Source organism: Ochotona curzoniae, unplaced genomic scaffold, assembly GCF_017591425.1.
Source record: "Ochotona curzoniae isolate NIBS_2020 unplaced genomic scaffold, NIBS_Ocur_1.0 contig_908, whole genome shotgun sequence".
NCBI classification, from domain to species: domain Eukaryota; kingdom Metazoa; phylum Chordata; class Mammalia; order Lagomorpha; family Ochotonidae; genus Ochotona; species Ochotona curzoniae.
The window spans coordinates 1837304-1852707 of record NW_024466607.1 but is presented as its reverse complement, the minus strand read 5'-3'; positions in this window follow the sequence as shown (position 1 = coordinate 1852707).

The following is a 15404-nucleotide window of genomic DNA, read 5'->3' as shown; positions in this document are numbered from 1 at the left end:
TGATGTAAACATCTGGGCCATGTTGGTGATGTCGTGGTTATGTAGCAAATGCCTTGATCCTTAGGCAAAGCAAGATCTCATTTTATCTGAAACGCACCTCAAAACCTTCCTGCTTGCTTAATCCAAAAACTTCTCCATTTACACATTAACCTTGCCTGCCATAGCTAACAAATGGCCTACAATCTGTATTAATAGGTATTTTCATGCACATTTTTATGGTATCTCATATCAGTGCTGAAGAAGTCATTTTTGCACCTTTGGAAATGAAGTTTACTTTCCAATAAACTCTTTTAAATCTACATTTATCTTCCTAGCTAAAAATGGAAAATCAGCAGCTATGCAGAGATTCGTGTCAATAGTCTCGAGTAATCGTGCAGCACATCCTTGTGAAGATCCCTTGAAGCCAGCCGGAGCAGCACGGACGCAGGGAGAGTACAGCAAGGCAGTGCCCGCAGGCTCCAGCTCTCTCTTCTCGGAAGGAAGCTGTCCAGCGATCAATGGACGTAGCCAGTGAACTAGACCCTCAGGTCTCTGTAATTGAGTCACCCAGCAGGCGGACACAGAGGCATCTTTTCCAGCAGCATGTGCTCCCTAGGCTGTCTGGGTGTTTGCAGACACTAGCAAAGCAGCAGCTTCCTCTTTCCCGTGCTTAATCTCACATCCCTGGGCCTTTCCTAGCCACACCACCACCGCTGGGCCCGGGGGAGCATCCCTGGGCCTGTCCTAGCCACACCACCACCGCTGGGCCGGGGGAGCATCCCTGGGCCTGTCCTGGCCTCACCACCATTGCTGGGCCCCGGGGAGCATCCCTGGGCCTGTCCTGGCCTCACCACCATTGATGGGCTCCCAGGAGCATTGATGGGCTCCTGGGAGCATCCCTGGGCCTGTCCTTGCCTCACCACCATTGCTGGGCCCCGGGGAGCATCCCTTGGCCTGTCCTAGCCTCAACACCATTGATGGGCTCCCAGGAGCATCCCCGGGCCTGTCCTAGCCTCACCACCATTGATGGACCCCGGGGAGCATCCCTGGGCCTGTCCTTGCCTCAACACCATTGCTGGGCCCCAGGGAGCATCCCTTGGCCTCTCTAGCAGCACCACCATTGATGGGCTCCCGGGAGCATCCCTGGGCCTCTCTGGCAGCACCACCATTGCTGGGCCCCGGGGAGCATCCCTTGGCCTCTCTAGCCTCAACACCATTGATGGGCCCCAGGGAGCATCCCTTGGCCTGTCCTAGCCACACCACCACCGCTGGGCCCGGGGGAGCATCCCTGGGCCTGTCCTGGCCTCAACACCATTGATGGGCTCCTGGGAGCATCCCTTGGCCTCTCTAGCAGCACCACCATTGCTGGGCCCCGGGGAGCATCCCTGGGCCTGTCCTAGCCTCAACACCATTGCTGGGCCCCGGGGAGCATCCCTGGGCCTGTCCTAGCGCATCACCATCACACAGCACCTGTCTGCACAGGCAGGTATTTCTCCCTAATAGGATGGAGATGAGGCTCCTCACTGAAGCATTTGAGTTGGATAAGCTACAGCAAGTTAAGGAGACACAACTCCTTCTGAGGGGCTCTCTCCCCTTCCCTCTCCCCCTCTGGCCTTGTAACTGTGCTGCCTTCTAGAGAGGGAAGAAGCAGGAATCAGCGTGGTTTAAAGGATTTCTAGGCCTGCCTCGAAATACTTGAGATACCTTAACAAGGTAGTAAATCTCCCCTGAAACATGAGCCATTTGTTAAATACCAGCAGGCTCTAGACAGCAAGTTAAACAAGCACACAGCACTTTTTTTGTAAAGAATTAATAAAAGTATTTCAGAGAAAGGAAGCAGTGTTTACCAAAGAATCCCGTCACAAGGCAAGCAAGGCCTTTCTCACTAAGCTCCCTGCACCTGAGTGTGGAAAAGTTGTGATAGCCCCAAGGATCTTGATAAGCGTCTGCAAAGACCTTTATAGAAAGAGAGGGAGAGAGATTGGTTTTCCACCTGCTGGTTCACTGCCCTATTGTCTATAACAGCCAAGCGTGGACGGAGCCAAAGCAGGAGCCTAGAACTCCACTGCGGGCTGAGCGGCGAGTGCCAGGGACCCAAGCACATGAGCCATCATCTCAGCCTGTCTGGATGCACTGGCAGGGAGCTGGAGGGCAGGCACAGCAGAGGAGTGCAGTCAACACCCCCGTGTGGGGTGCTGACACCACAAGTTCAAAGCTCGCCTCTGCACCGCAACACCAACCCAAGCCCTGATGAGGTCTTTCGGCCTACGCATCCTCAAATGGCCATTTGGACTTTGGGAAAAAGCGTATGTGTAGGCCCATATGGCTTCGGAACTTTTCATATGGTTAGAGAAGCAGTGGGAAGAGCTGCTACCAGCAATCTGTGTCTCATGTTTGTTGTCCTTTCTTATTTGTTTTTTCCTTTTCAAGAAAAATTTGGTCATTCTGACCTCAAAGTGTCTTAGGAACTAGGTTTTCAGATTAAATTAGCCTTCATTTCTCTTCTAGTCTCTTCTACTTATTTTCAGAACATATCTCAAAGGAAGAGGCACCATTATTAAAAAGAAAAAAAAAAGATCGTGTAATGCTAACCTACTTTAGAAACACGTCTTGAAGCCACGGGGTGACTGGCGTGATGTCGGTCCATACCGTAGGACGAAGAAGAGGAAAAACCCTTCTCGTGTATTGAATGGCATAGCTGTTAAATGTCCGATTACAGGCAAACAGACAGGAATCTTCTGTCACTAGTTCACATCTCAAATGCCTGCGATATCTGGAACTGTGCCAGGCTGAAGCTAGGAGTCGGACAGTCAGCTGGGTCTCCCACACCCAAGTATGTGAGCCATCACCCCTGCTTCCTGTGTCTCCACTTAGCAGGGAGCTGGAGTCAGGGGCCAGAGCTGGGAATTTAGCCTGGACTCCTGAACCCACGTCCTAACCTTACCAGTATGCCAAATGCTTGCCCCAAGGACTCCCCATCAGCAATAAACCAGGACTAATTGTGTGTCTCTGTTGTGTGTTTCTATCTCATTTTCACTGTGGTAGAAATGGGAAGTTCTTGAGGAAATAAGGAAAACAGCAGCATTAGCCCAACATCCTTCTCCGATAGAGACCGTGGACATATACCGTTTCCCACTCAGGAGGTGCCTGTTGGAGGTTTATTTATTTGAGAGGCAGAGAGATAGACAGAAGCAGAAATCTCCCAGCTGCTGCTTCAGTCCGCAAAGGCCTATAACAGCCAGGGCTGGGCCAGGCTGAAGCTGGGATCTGGGAACTCAGGCTGGGTCTCCCCGTGGCTGGCAAGGACCCAGTCACTCTAGCCATCCCTGCTGTCTCCTGGGTTGCACACCGGCCTCTAGCCTGCCCGCCCACCTGAGCCATCCAGACACACAAGTGGCTAGGACATGCCAAATAAACCAAAGAGGGACTCAGGAAGCTGAACTCTGGTTCAGCCACTCATGCAAGAACTGTAGACACTGACCCTTGAAGATACTTGCCTGGTAAAGTGCTTAGCACTCAGGTAGGCAGGGGCTGCTTGAGTGAGGGCCTGGGGGGAGGACATGGTGGTGATGCTGGGAGACATGCAGTTTATTGTGGAGGAAATAACACCAGTCTGAATCTTGCTGTGATTGTCCAACCATCCTGAAAACCGTTGACTCATGCACTTTACACATGGAACGTACAGTCCCATGCATTACTTTCTGATAAAGCTGAGGAGTAAGAAAATCCAGGAGCTGGGAGCTGCTATTCATTAGCTTAGATGCGTCCCCTGTCTAAAGGGGCCAGCATCCTGTGTCCCACTGGGTTCCACTCACCTGGAGACTCCAGTCAGTGCCAGCTGAAGTGATACTTCCACGACCCTGCCCACCCGCACACCACGCTGCTATATTTCGTGCCACTGAGGGCATGTGCCAGGCTCTGTGGCAGACAGTGTGTGGCACAATCTCCCAGCAGAGGATGGCCAGGGTCAACGAGGTGACCTGGAGAAACAGAGAGCCCGGTGAACAACAGCAGCCAAGACCAGAGGCACCGGGAGTGCGTGCAAGTGACCGGAGGCACCGGGACTGTGTGCAAGTTGTATTTACAGATGAGTGAGCAGAAGTGATTCCTCGGGGACAGAGCACACTGCGGCGTGGGAGGGAAGCGTGCAGGAGACGCGAAGGAGGGATGATGGCATGTGTGGAGGTGGACAGCCTGGAGCTGAGCTCCACCTGAGCTCTACCTGAGCTCCAGCCCATGCCATGTGAAGCAGTGCAGGACATCAGCTGCATGGTGGGAGCTGGTGCAGCCATGGGCAGAGGGACAGGGCATCTCTGTGTCTCAGTGCAATCCAGGCTTCTGACTCCAGCTTCCCGCCAGGGTGGACGCCGGGAGGCAGAGATGAGGGCTCAGGGGACTGAGCAGTGAGGTGCCTGAATCCTGCGCATCTGGGGAGTGCACCACTGGGGAGAAGCACTCTCTCGTTCTCTCTCGTTCTCTCTCGTTCTCTCTTCCGCCTGTCTCAAACAGACAGGGAATGATCATTCAGAAAGGAATCCTAGCTTACTGTGTCCTCGCTGAGATCGGGAGCAGCTGTGCAAGCTCTCCAAGTCGGTGCCGTATCTGTGCACCCTGGCTGATGGCAGGCCCCTCACAGAGCACCTGAACACACGCAGTGAGCTCAGCTGGCTGTGTGCTCCATGGCTGAGCACTGTTCTCGGCTAGCACCAGCCTGTTTTCAAAGAGTTCACTCTTCGCAAGCAAAGGCACAGGTGAACTTGCTGGTTATACTGAATTATTCATAGCGTGAAGGCCTGTGGCAGAAGGAGTCACTTTTGAAGGATATACCTTGCTTTTCTTAAGGATGCTGTGATTGTATAACGACGTGCAGCGTGGTGAGTCCGTTCATGTAATGACCACATCAGGGCAGTAAGCATCCCTAACCCCTCATACAGTTTTCATTTCTCTGGTTAAGAAAAGCCTCTTGGCCATCGTAGCATCTTCTCAGAACTCTCCATGTCCAGAAGACAGTGGATGGGCAGGCCAGAGCACGAGGGAGAAGGGAAAGGGAGACCAGAGGACTGACTACTGCGGACTACAGCCGGCCCCTCGGGGCGTCCGAAGACACCTGCCTGCAATGCACCTTGCTCCTACAAAGCAGTCCCTGGCAGCCCCTGTCCTGGGCCGCTCAGTGAGGGCTGAGTGTGTCACGTGCACATTCTGCCATCTCGGGTGAAGAACTGAGAAACAGGAAAGAAAGAAAGCCACCCTTGTCCTGTTTCGGCATACACTTGTTGCTCCCAGCCCCTGATGTGTACCGGGCTAACAACTTGCTCCTCCTTCGTTCCTCCTGCCCTTCCAGGCTCCCCTCCCTGAGTCTCACTGGCCTTAACTAACATAGTGTCCCTGGGCTTCTGTGCTTGCCTGTGGCTGAACAGGGTTCCACTGTGTGTGCAGACGGCACTGACACCTCAGCAGATCCCTACCCCTGGCCCTGGCACTGGTGTGGAAATAGACATGCATGCATCGACTCCCCTGGGTCTGTGCCCTGCAGTGCGGTTGCTGGATTGCACTGTGATTCTGTTTAGTGGTTCAAGGCACCTGCATACCATCTTCCTCACTGTTGCTGCCAGTGGAACTCCCATCCACATTGTCTGAGACCCTTCCCCCTTGGCTGGCCAGCATTTGAGATTTCTCATCGTCCACGTAGAGTGGGGAAAGACGTCCCTGCGGGGCTAACTTGCCGTGCCCTGACAATCTGGTCGAGAAGCAGTTTTTACTCAAGAGGGGTTGGTGAGTTTCGAGGTTCAGTGACCTGCTCACCCCGTTTTGGTGAAGAAGAGGCTGACATTTGCAGAACCTGGGCTGTTTCTGGCGTTTTCTGCAGCAGAGTCAAGCAGGGGCCAGGCTGGGGGAAGACAGCCAGCTCTCCTGACCCGGCCCCCACTCAGGCTGCAGCCACAGGGATCTGAGATGGCAACCGCTGGGTTCACCTGGAAGACTTTTCCATCTTCTCCCTTTACCAACTCGTTTTCTTTATTTTGAGACAGAGTAGGTGAGTAAAGCCCAAATCCTAACTGCTAACCTTCCAAGTTTAAGGACACAACAGCTTGTTAAGGCTCGTTCCACTGGAGTGGGGGCTTGTCCATGGGTACGGCAACTTTCCACCAGGAGACTGTGGGGGAACTCTCCAGAGCGTCCTGGTTTCCCATGACCTAACCTGCTTTCGCTGCGGCCCGGGGAACAAATTCTGCACGGTGGAAGGGAAATGGAATCCTCCCGGGTGGCTTATTTTTTTCACATGACGGTAATGCCAATTATCCTAGGACAGGAAGGAAAAAACCCAATCCTTACTTTCTTGTCAGATTCCCCAGAGGAGACAATGTGGCACAGTTCCTTTTTCTTGTCTGCAATTATTCATTATTTTTCAAATTAATTTGCTCCTGGCCCATTTTACTTTTTGTTCATTTCTGTGGCCATTGCATTACACCCAAATGAGTTTCCTCTTTCTATTGTTAGAATATCTCAAAGCGCTCTGCTTCCCTTTTCTTCTGTTTGGAGGGTGAAGTATTTGATCCAGACTCTTTTCCCAGACGTCCTCCTGATTTTTCTGCGAGAAAGTGGCAGGGGTGGGGCCGGTCCTGTTGTCTGCCATTGGTGTGTCTGCGGGTGTGCCCTGGTGCCTCGAATGCTGTGCCTTGTCACTTGTCATTAACCGTAAAAATGTATGCCAGCTCACATGGAAGCCATGCACAAAGGCCCTACTGTGTGCTGTGTGTTTCCCACAGATCATCCTCTCTAACTCTCATCACCTTTTAGAATGCGAAGAGCCCACACTTAAGGCACCCATTGGCTGCAACAAGGGGTGCCTGAACCCCGAGCTGTTGCCCATTCTGCCTAGACTTCTCACAGCGTGTCCAGTAACATCACTATTGCCTGGGGAATTTTTAGGATTGCAAAATTCCCAGTTCCAGCTGCATCTCAGATCTACTGAGTCAGAAGTTCTGGGCCTGAGGGACAACAATTAAAAAAATATTGATTCATGTGAGCGACACAGAAGAAGAGAGGGTGATAGAATGTTCCCTTGGGTTGCTCCCCAAACTACTGCGATGGGTGGGAGGCCAAAGAGGGGTGTGAACACTAGCAGGAACCCAACTTCTTCTTTTTTTTAAAAAAAAAATTTATTTATTTTCATTGCAAAGTCAGATATACAGAGAGGAGGAGAGACAGAGAGGAAGATCTGTCCGATGATTCACTCCCCAAGTGACCGCCATGGCCGGTGCTGCGCCGATCCGAAGCCAGGAGCCAGGAACTTTCCTCCAGGTCTCTCATGCAGGTGCAGGGCCCCAAGGCTTTGGGCCATTTTCAACTGCTATGACAGGCCACAAGCAAGGAGCTGGATGGGAAGTGGAGCTGCCGGGATTAGAACCGGCGACCATATGGGTTCCCGGTATGTTCAATGCAAGGACTTAAGCCACTAGGCCACCGTGCCAGGCCCTGGCCCCAACTTGTTGAACCTCTGCAGCGGCCACCCAGGATCTGCACTGGCAGGCAGCTGGAGTCAGGACTTTCAGTGTGGGACATGGGCACTCTAACTGCTGACTTGACTTCTGGGACAATTGCCTGCCTCTGTCGTGCGTGTTGGAAGCTGCCCTCTAGGTGATCCTGATGCTGGTGGGGGAGAATCGGGTGCCCCTGGCTATGTGTCTGAGCTGGAAGGTTTCTTCTCTGTGGGCAGGACACTAAGACATCTATGTGGAAACATCTCCGGGGACTTTTGTGTTGCCTGGCTGGGAACTGTGTCTCTTACTGTGAGCTGAACCTCTCCCAGTTCAAGACCCCAGGAGCTCCAGGGCCTGGCCAGCTTTGCGACCTTCATAGATAGCCCAGGTCTGAACATAGCATGCTCTTGAGCCCCCTGGCGACCATTCTCACCCACAGAGGGCCCTCTGCCACTGCAGCTCACAGAGGCATTACCACCCAGGGGAGCGATTGTGGGGCTGGTGCTCCACTGTGGTCCAGCCATGGGCCTGGGCCTAGCTGGAGTCTTGAGCCTTGCACCTGCTGACCCTGAGCACAGGAGCTTCAACTCATGCTGAGTGACGGTGCTGGGCCTAACATACGGGGCTTAAATGTATTTCCTCTTGCTGCCCCCAGAAAGTGGTTTTAGTGATTTCACTTTCGGTGTCTCACTCTGGGGTTTGAGCCTCACTGAGCTGAAGCCAGCCAAGAGCAGGGTTTTAGGGGGCCTCCTTTTGGGGGTCTCCAGGAGAATGCATTTCTGCCCTTTCCTAGCTTCCAGCTGCCCTCTCCCCTATATAGTCAGCTCTTGGCTCCTTGCCTTCCACCTCTGAACCACACAAAGCCAGGCACTGCTGTCCACAGCCAGGAGGCTGACCCTCCTCTTAGGGGCTCTGGTGGTGGCAGCGGGTTCCTTAGGACCCCTTGGTTCCTTGGTGACATCTGCACCGTCCTTTTAGCCAGGCAAGGCAACGCACCACCAGGTCCTGAACACTGCCATGCAGGTGTCTTGGGGCCGTCCCTCCACCTGCCAAGTCCTGCTGTGTAGCGTAGGGTGACTGCTCTCCGTGCCAGAGGAGCAGGTAAGAAAGGCGATGCACTCTGTCCTCAGAGGGAGACGAAGTGGTAGTCCCCTATTCCCACAGGATTTCAGACACACCTCCACTTCAAATATCTGTTTTCTTTGGGAGACAAGGAAGCACACACCCATAGCTCAGAGGCTGTAAGATGGGGTGCAAATGTGTCTTAGGAGAAAGCAATGAACACTGTAGTGTCATCATGGGTTTTTTCCCCTTCCCACCCCTTTGCACATGATCTTAACCAAGTGCTGAGTTGAAGTAGGCCAAAAAAGAAAACTTGGGCTCCTAGGAGACTAATGATTAAACCCCAAGTCTTTCAGACAAATGCCAGGGCCCAGTGCCCAGTGCCTGCCTTGTGACCCTGGGATAGTTCTGATGGGCTGGGCAAGGCCGCTCCAAGTCTATTTTCCATGGCTGGCAGCGCATTGCTGCTGACCAAGGGACAGTCAGGTGAGTCCAGGGCCCAGGGTCCAGGGGCTGCAGTTGGTGATGGGCTTCCTGCTGGTGGCTGCCACATGGGGACACAGCAGCATTGTCTCATTCCCACTGGTCTCCCCTTGTGAGTGCACCAGGATGCCACGGTGGCTGCACCCCAGGGGCCATGTTGAACTTGCATCCCTGCCCACTGCCATGCGGCAACACCATGGGCAGAGCCAATTCCCTGCCCTTTACACACCAGCAAGAGTGGCAGGGCACACAGACCGTGCTCCGACCTCTGGGGAAGCCGCTGTATCCTCTGCAGAGCCCACACCATTGAGTGATTGTGACAATGGGGAGTCCAGCTACGCATGAGGCCACGGAGCCCACATGCTGAGTGTGGGCTGAGGCCCAAAAAGGTGGTGTGTGCCTTTGCGCTGCCCAAACAGTCCTCAGAGCAGTGGAGGCCTCCCATGCCGGCTCCACCGCCCACCTCCGCCTCCAGGGCAGCGAAGTTTTGCATAGAGGGTTGCTAGAAGTAACACTGCTCCTGGGTGGCTGTGTGATCTTGGTGCAGCTTCATGTGTCCACTGCTTGCCCAAGGCGTCCTCCGTACCCTCCGGGGAAATGCGCAGTCTGGCCACATTATGCTTGTACCCCAAGATTACTGTGAGCTCACCTGCTTGTCCTGCTCTGCTTGAAAGGCTGGGCTGGGTTCTTCTCCCTCACTCGTTTTCACTGAGGATGCTGTTGAAATGCTGGTCAGAAGCAGCTGCAGGGCTGTGGATTTTCTTAGCCATTCCTCCCTCTCTTCCTCTGGTGTGCCTCGATTTCCTTTGATGGCCTCATAGCTGCTCCGCCCTTTCCCTCCAGTGGCCATTGTTATCAAGAAGATAAGTGCAGGTGGATCTGGAGCAGTATGCTCAGGGCTCAGGCAGCAGGTGCCAGTCATCCAGTCGCTGGATGGCCACGCCCCTGGCATCAGCAAGAGAAGAACATTCCACCTGACACGGGGCCTCAGGGATGTCCCCGACAAAAGCATCAGCTTATGGCATGTCCAGATTTGCAGGGTCGGCAGGAGCCAGGACATTGTCAGGTGAATTCTCCTGCCCAGGGCACAGCCATGGAACCTGGGCATGGGCCAAGGACACACTGCTTCAAGAGGGCCTCACATGACCTTGAAGTGGCCAGAGGCGACAAGTACAGCCAAGTCGCGGCCTCCCTACGGGAATGCCCTGGGTTGAGAAAGAGGGACAGGTTCTGGAGGCAAAGGGAAGCCGTGCACAGAGGCAGGGCTGACCCAGGAAAGCCCAGAGTGAAGGCCAAGGCTACCTACCCTGGCTCTGACCTGCCCACGGCCTCTCCCTGCACTGCCATTTTTAAAAAGGATTACTTATTATTATTATTTAAGTGAGAGAGTTACAAAGAAAGAGACAGAGATCTTGTACCCACTCTCCCAAATGAGCACCATGACCAGGCGGGGCCAGGCCAAGGCCTGCAGTTCTTCCAGGTCTCCCACACTGGTGCAGGCACCCATACGTTTAGGCCACCTTCTGCTGCTTTCCCAGGAGCAGTATCAGTAAAGAGCTGGATCGGAAGTGGAACAGCTGAGATTCCAACCAGTGTCCATATGGGATGCAAGCATCACACACAACACCTTATCCTGTTATGCCACAACTCCTGCCCTTGGTCTGTGTCTCCTTACGCAACTTTTCTTTGCATGGCCTTTAAGGCAGCCACGTGTGTATGTGTATGTGTGCACACATGTAAGTGTATGCTTCCAGAGAGGGAAGATCAAAGCATTTGGACAGGAAATCAGGAAACAAGCAAATAAAAATACCACGTTCCTTGATGTAGGTCTCCCTCATTGGCTAGGGTGCACACTAGCAAAACTCGGCCAAAAGCCGAATGCAACTGCCTTTCCATGTTCCTGAAGAGAAGTTAGCGGAAACAGCTCAGGGGCAGAAAGCCCACATCTGATTATTCATTTTAGGTAGGAAACAAACGGACAATTCCTGAGCTACTCTTCCCCAATTTTAGGTTTTTTAACATCAGTTTCACAAAGCAGGGATTCTGTGTGTTCTGTGAGTGGATACGTCCTCAGTGTGTGCTACTGGGAGACATGGCACAGTCAGATGAGTTGAAGAGAATCTTGAACAAGGCTGGGGGATGTGCTTCTCCAGCTGCCTGCAGGCCCTGCTGGCTGGGAAGACGGGAAGCCACACCCTGAAAGTCTCCAAGGGAGACACAGCAAGCTTCTAGCCAGGCAAGGACCGCGACTCCGAGGGTGGCCTTAGCTCTGCTGTTTGGGAAGGCTGACACTCACACTCAGCCTTTCACAGCTGCCTGCAGGGTTTATCCTTCAGATGATGCGTTGATTTACCACGGATGCACACGCAGTGTTGTAGGCATCGAGGCTCCCACAGTAAAAGCCAAAGATACTGTTCTTGCCATGAGCAGAGTCACACACTGCAGGTGCAGGTGGAAGGCACAGCGAGTACCAGGTGCCGGAGGAAGGGTCCTGCTGGATGACTTCTTGGTGTGGTAGGGAGGATGTGCAGCTGGGTGGCAGCCGGGGCGTATGCTTGAGGCACTCTTGCTGCTGGTGTGCCATCCACTGGCGGGCAGCCTCCAGCAGCAGCCCCGAGGGACTGGCCAGCATAGAATCTCAGGGCACAAGGGCATCAAGTGGCCCTCCAGAAAGAATCACACAGCATGCTGCTTAGGCCTCCTGCCAATGGCCGCTTGAGTGACCCATGAGGCTGCAACCTTGGCCAAGGTCTGAGCTGCAGCCTGACTCAGTATGTTATGCCAGAACTCAGCTCAACCACTTAAAAAAAAAAAAGGTGGCGGGGGGAGAGGTTTATTTCATTTATTTGAAAAAGAGAGGGAGGGAGGGAAGGAAGGAGAGGAGAGACTCTTGCATTCCCTGGCTCATTCCCCAAATGGCTGCAATGGCCAGGGTTGGGTCAGACTGAAGCCAGGAGCCAGGAGCTTCTTCTGGCTCTCCCATGTGGGTAGCAGGGGTCCAGAGACTTGGACCTTTTTGCATTGCTTTTTCAGGTTAGTGGATTAGAGTGCATTGGAAATGAAGTGGCCAGGACTCGAATAGATGCCATATGGGACACCAGCATCACAGGTAGCGATTGTACCTGCAACATTACCACACTGGCTCCTGTATAATTTTGTTTCATTTTTGATGTTGTGTACAAGCATCAACAATTGAGGAATATGTGCATTCCAAGGTTAGACTATAAATCTCACAGGCTTCCCTGTGGCTGGAGTTTTGAGTCCAGTGGTCCAGTTGGCAAGTCTCCCAGCAAACCTCACCCAGGGTGACCTCAGACCTGAGTCCTGCATGTGCCAGCTGGTACAGGGTCTGATTCAGTCTGTCACTTGCATCAGCTTATGCACACACTGGCAATTGCAGCTGCCTGGTCAGTTCTAACCCCAACCCCAAGTCTGTGCAAGTTGATGGGTGTTGCGACCTAGCCCAACCAGCCTGCTACAGACCTATTCCTTGTGCATACTAGTAGGAACTGCAGCCTAGTTAGAGCGACCCACCATAACCCCCATCAGGCCCTCCCATGGCCCTGGTTCCTGTGTGTGCCAGTATGTAGAGCAGACTAGTCCAACCTGTGCTGCATCCGAGTTGGGCTCTTATATACACCGATGGGTGTTGCAGCTTAGCTCAGCCACCCCAATCCACAACCTGTCCACACACATGCTGATGGGTGCTGCTGCCTTGTCTGGCCTGGTCTACCTCAGCCCCTGGTTTTCATACACTCCAGCGGGAGCTGCAACCCAGCAGGAGAGTGCCCACTTCCAGTCTTGGATCTTGCACTTTTTGGGGGATACTGTGGTCCAGTCTGATACAACTTGCACCCTATCCCAGCACTTGCCAAGGGATGCTGCAGAAAAGCTCTGTCAATCAGCACTTATCCTGGTTCCTGTACATGTCAATGGATGCAGTGGTCTGACCTAGCCTGGCCCTCCCCCAAGCCTAGTTTGCATGCAAGCCAACGGTTACTGCAGCCCTGCCTAAGTAATCTGCCCCAGTCCCAGACTGGGACTCACAGTGGGAGCAGTGACCCAGCAAGGGACCCCCTCACAGCTCCTAGCAGGTTTGCTCCTAGCCTAGGGTCTCGTATGTGCCAGGGAATGCTGTAGCCCAGCCTGGTATAGTCCATCTTGTCTCAGCATTTACTGGCGGGTGCTCCAGCCTGGCTCCAGCCAGCCTGCCCCTGTCCCAGCTTATGCTGGGAATGCTACAGCCTAGCCAACACTGGCCAGGCCCCAGTCCTGGCCGTAATGTGGACTGGCAGGTGTCATATCCCATCCTGGCTCTCACACTGCCAGCTGGTGTTGCAGACTGGCCCAGTTTCCTGCCTTCTCCCAAATCTGACCCATATTTTGCCAATGGGTAGAGTAGCCCAGTCTGCCCTGGACTGCCCCCAGCCTCAGTTCTCATAGTCGCCAGCTCGGGCTGCATCTTTCTCTTCTTCTTTTTGGTAAAGTATTTTTTTTTCATATATGTTTGAATTTTATGGTACAATTTTATAGGGTCTGGGATTTCCCTACCCCATCCCCAAATTCCCACCCCTGACTGATTGCCCCCATATTAGTGCAATAGTAAAGACCTTCATAAGGAGTCATAACTCCATCAGTTTGTTACTTAAGTGTGCCCTGACACTGCTGGTACAGACAATGTCAGACAGTCCAGCATCCCCTTGTCAAGATAGGTCCAACATTTTCATTGGGAGTCCATCTTTGGTTTAAAGTAGGGATGCATACTGCATTATGTATCTTTATTTCTGAATATGACAGTCTCTATTACGCCATCACTATACATTCCCTTAAATGAGAAGCCACGAAACAAAGAGCAGGTATGAAATTAAAATAAAAAATTTACAGCACCATGGAATTGAAAAACTCGCCAACGCATGGGTGAAGAAATGAAAAACAAAAACCGAGACCCTCTTGAGCAAAATGATGCCACTGAGCAATCCACGAGCTAGCGATGAATTTGACAAGAGAAAAGAAACATTTGGAAGAAATAAAAATAAAAGCGAAAACATCAAAACACATGGGATGCAACAAAAACAGTAGGGAAAGGGTTATTGATCTTACAATGTGCATCTTAACAGAGGAGTTTTCTAGGCTCCCTATCAGACCAGCTCCCAACTGTGGATCTCTTGCACACTGGTGGATGTCTGGCTCAGCCTGACTTGGCCCACTTCTAGTCCCAACACTCACTGGCTGATACTGTGGCCTTGCTAGTCCAGCCAACAACCTTTCTGGCTCTCTCTGGTGAGTGCTGCAGCCCAGTCCTAGCTGGCCCACCCAGACTTGGTTTTCATGTGGATAAACAGGTGTCACGACCTAGCCCAGCTCATACACATTCTGACGGGTGTTGTGGCCATGCTCAGCCCAGTGACTCCCCATTTCCGGCCCTAGCACTCACCAGTGGGAACTGCAGCCCAGCAGGGTTGTCCCCTTAGCTACCCTTCCAGGCCTGCTCCCAGCCACAGAGCTTACATATGCTGTTGGTTGCTCTGACCCAGCTTGGCATGGCCTCCCTGCCCACTCCCCTCCACCAGTCTCGGCCCTCACCATGGGTTGCTCTAGCCTGGCCTGGTCTGGCCTGACCCTAGTCCCAACTCTTGCTGGTGGGTGCTGTAGCCTAGCCCTGCTCAGCCTGCCCCTGTCCCTGGCTTTCATGCAAACCAGTAGGTGTGATGTCTTAGCCTGGTCTGGCTGCACTCCATCCTGGCTCCCACACATGCAAACGTGCTATGGTTTGGCCAGGCTCTGCCCAGATTCCTACCTACCCCCCAACTGACAAGATAGAGCAGCACTAGTTCACATGTAGCCATGATTTATGTGCTCAACAGCAGGGCCACAGCTCACTAAAGGAGTTCCCCAAGTTCCCCTGCCAGGCTCACTCCCAGACCCTGATCTCATGTGTGCCAGCAGGTGCTAGGCCCCTAGCTGGAATAGTCTGTTCCTGAGTCTCGGTCTTTATGTGTGCTAGTGGATGTTAGGGCCTGGCCCACCCCATACCCAATTCTTGGGTGCACCTGCAGGTGCTACAGCCTGGCCTAACCTGGCCTATTCCTAACCTCGGTACCACGAGTGCTGATGAGCTCCATGTTCATGCCTAGCTCAGTCCGTCATCACCCCCAGTTCTCGAGCAAACCAGAGGGTAAGCCCACAAATCTTCCACAGAATCTGCTTCTAGGCCTGGTTCTCTTGCAAGTTGGTTAGTGTCACGGCCCAGCCAAACGTGGCCCACCCGTGCCATGACACTCACTGGTACTGTGGACTAGCTGTCCCAGGAGGTCCCCCAACCCTAGCTTTTGTGTGCAGTAGTGAGCTAACTAGCCCAGCTTGGGTCTCCACGTGGGCGCATACGTTGGGCTGACTCAG